Source organism: Lepidochelys kempii, unplaced genomic scaffold, assembly GCF_965140265.1.
Source record: "Lepidochelys kempii isolate rLepKem1 unplaced genomic scaffold, rLepKem1.hap2 scaffold_94, whole genome shotgun sequence".
NCBI lineage: Eukaryota > Metazoa > Chordata > Testudines > Cheloniidae > Lepidochelys > Lepidochelys kempii.
This window is the reverse complement of record NW_027333648.1, coordinates 306,224-309,927: the sequence shown is the minus strand read 5'-3', so window position 1 is coordinate 309,927 and position 3,704 is coordinate 306,224. Positions and strand designations below refer to the sequence as shown.

Sequence of the window (3,704 nt, the reverse complement as noted above, 5' to 3'; positions counted from 1 at the left end):
TAGATGTACATGCTCCCGTTTAGCCTTAGCCGCAGGAAATAGTCATCAGCACCACCTCAGCTCTCCGTTCTGAGATTTACTTCTCACTCCCTAGATGCCAAAATATCTCCTTAGGATTCTAGATGGCTGTCCTCCACTGGCTGGATCAGATGTTCCTGCTTCCCCTCAGTAATCTTCAGATGATCCGTGTTCTCCAGAGCTTACCCTCCCAGACAGGACTGAACAACCTTAGCTTATAACTAGACCACCCGTGACCTCAACTAGGTGCCCTGAATGCACCACTTTTGAATTCCCTCCAAGTTCTAGCATAGAAATGCGAAGCAGTTGGTGTTGTAATGTTACAGGAGAGGTTGAAATGAGGCTATTTCTCATGTAGAAGGCAATGATTGTGTCAGGAAGGGGATTTGAACGCCCACCTGCATATGGAGCCCAGAACACAAATGACGGAAAGACACAGCCTTGAGTTTGACAGGTTAGACCACTCGGCCAGCCTGTCACTGTTAGTCAAGCCACTTATCAATCACAGTTTTCTTTAACTTGTTGTGAACTTTCCAGGGAGGTGGAGATGGCATATCTCTTTCAACTTCTAGAGACTTTCTAAAGCACAAGCGATTTTTATATGTCATCTCCCTGCTCCCTTTTTAAGGGAATAAAAGATGATTGCTACCATTCTGAGAAAGTAATGTTGAACCTCAAACTCCTGCCTGGTGGGCCAGACGGCCAAGCAACCAGCACCCACAACTTCTACCACCTTTTGTTTCCAAAATAGCTCAGCCCTCAGTGTGTTGAGCCTTTCTGAAAATCTGGCCAAAATGTTTATTGCCCAAATGGGAGCTGAGTTCTTCTGAAAATCTGGCTCTAGGGGTGGGGGTGAGACCTTCTGAAAATTCTGGCCCATGTGTCTGGAAACTCTAAGAACCTTCAGAACTTTTATCTTGTGCTAGAACCTGATGAGAAAACCTTCCTTCTGTCGAACTCAGCAGAGATTTTCTCATTGACTTACAATCACAATGTTTCATCTTGATCCCAGATTTAGGTATCAACAAAATGCATTGATTGTATTTTTACAATTAGTGTGAAACAAACACGCCTAGTTGGACAGAGGGATAGAAGTAGGTCTGCCACTAAACCACATTGCCTTTCATCAGTGCTACCTGAGCAAGCTAGAAACCAGTGGCCAACAGGTGAAAGGCCCATCGTCTATGCTTAGAACACGACAGCAGCTAGCCCTCAGGAATGGAAGAGGCTAATGGTCAGTTTTGCTGAGATGGTTACTTCCAAAGATTGGTATATAGAGTGGGATGAAAGTTTTTTGAGTGAATATTTTATTTGCTGAAAGAATTTGGTTGACCCCAAATGATTTTTTGGTTTTGTTTCAGCAAGAAAACTGACATCTTGGGTCAACCTGAGTGTCTATTACTGTTGTTACAACATTGGTTAGGCTAGCTAGAAAGGGGGAACAAGAATTTGCACCTGTCTATTTGTGGACAACGAAGTGCACAGTGGAAACATGCCCATATTCTGCTCCTAGTCAATGGGAAGCTTTGATTTTGATATGGTCTCCAAAGCCCTTGCCAAGATCACGTAGAAGATGGAGGAGTCAGGGAAAAACCGTCAATTTGTTCAAATTGCAAGAGAAGAATAAATTAAGGTGTTTTGCTGTAAAGTCACTTTTCCCTGACTGGGAATTGAACCCAGGCCGTGGTGGTGAGAGCGCCAAATCCTAACCACTAGACCACCAGGGAGAAGATGGGGCTGTTGTTCTTCTCAGCTGTGCTACACTTCCCTAGGCTATTTTCTCTCCAATTTCTGAAGCTGCTCCTTTGTCCATTCCCTGAGCGGCTAAGAGCAGAGCGGGCAGGAACCCCTGTGCTCAGGGTCACAACCTGAGCCCAACCCAAGCCACTGAAACAAACTCAAATGATGCGTCAGCTTCCTCCACTAGGATCACAGAGCAACACAAAGAAAACCCAGGAGGAACAATCCTCCTCTGCCTTCACTGACCCCATTGCAACCCTCTCAGCAGCCGACCTGGACATTGAGCTGACAGGAACTTTGGCATAGAGAGCAAGGGAGGGAGTTTGCTCCCCCTCTTTGTCAGCTGATTGCATTCTGACTCCATGTAACGGGGCTCTGAGCTTTGCCATCTTCTGAATTCTGTGTCCTAACTGTGATCATCCGCCCTTCCTTCAGTTACTTTGGGTTCTGCTGTTGTTCACCATTTCTGAGTGGAGATTTTAAATCACGGCTGTTTCTTTGTTAGCATGTCATGGGCTATTAGCAGTAGGAGGAAAAATCACTTTTTGTAGTGGTAAACAGGGTGGCCCATTTCAAACAGTTCTCTGTGAGTTCAATCCTTGAGGGGGCCATTTAGGGATCTGGGGCAAAAATTGGGGATTGGTCCTGCCTTGAGCAGTGGATTGGACTAGATGACCTCCTGAGGTCCCTTCCAACTCTGTGATTCTGTGAAAGGACATGTCAGAGGGCAGGGGACTTGACAAAGCCCTGGCTGGGATGATTTAGTTGGGGTTGGTCCTGCTTTGAGCAGGGGGTTGGACTAGATGACATCCTGAGGTCCCTTCCAACCCTGATCTTCTATGATTTTAAGGCAACCCCCATCTTTTCATGGACTCTGTATATATCTCTTCCTGCTGTATTTTCCACTCCATGCATGTGATGAAGTGGGTTTTAGCCCAGGAAAGATTACGCCCAAATAAATTTGTTAGTCTCCAAAGTGCCACAAGTCCTCCTCATTGTTTTTGCTGATACAGACTAACACGGCTACCACTCTGAAAGGAAATCAAGCCACTAGGCAGGCGGAAGAAGAAGCGGAGAGGGATGCGGTGGGGTAAATGAAAGCAGAGGAGGATTGTTCCTCTTTTGTGTTCCTCTTGGGATTCTGATGGAGGAACCTAAATCATAATTCGAGCTTGTTTCAATGCTTTTCCTTGAGCTCAGGTTATGAGCACAGGGGTTCCTTCACTCTCTGTTCCTGTCCCCTCTGAAATGGGGAATGGACCATTTCACAGAATCATAGAATATCAGGGTATGAATGGATTTCTTTAACTGGAGAGCAAGTAGCCTTAGAAAGCATAGAGGAGCTGAACCAAAAATCCCTACATTACCCCCCCTTATGGTCTACTGCAGGGATAGTCAACTATTTTTTGTCAAGGTCCAAAATCTCTGTCAAGATACGATCAAGGTCCAGACTCCAGAGAAAATAATTTTATTTACTTATTATTATGATTTTTAAAAAGATTTCAGGGTCCATTAAAAATTTCTGGCTGTCTTGAGTTGGCCCATGGTACACCTGTTGAGTACCCTTGGTCTACTGGTTAGGAGTCTCCTTGATGCTGCCTTGGTTCCATCCTCAGTCAAGGAAAGAAACTTCTCGACACAATTCTCCATTCAGTCTTCACTGCAAATTAAAAAAAACCTCAGAACTTTCACCCCAATAGCTTATTATCTGGCCGTTTTCTGCCCTGTCCTGTATAAACACCAAAAGGGGCCTTTTTAAAAACCAAAGACTTTGAGATGGGGGCGAACTGGCTGACTCCAGCTGCCTATCTCTATTCACTTGTGTGCTGAATTGAATGAATCTCTTTGGATATACAGCAATCGTGAAGCATAAATCTTCTTCAGTGGATATAGTAGAAGCAATATTGCCTAAATAACACCTGGCTTTTTTCAAAACCAGCAATAGC

General features: G+C 44.8%; 1 non-coding gene across 1 annotated transcript; it reads right to left on the bottom strand.

Moving 5' to 3' along the window:
- Positions 1-1,673: 1,673 nt before the first annotated feature.
- On the bottom strand, positions 1,674-1,745 carry TRNAE-CUC (transfer RNA glutamic acid (anticodon CUC)). Its single transcript has one exon. It is a non-coding gene; the product is annotated as a tRNA-Glu (tRNA).
- Positions 1,746-3,704: the final 1,959 nt, after the last annotated feature.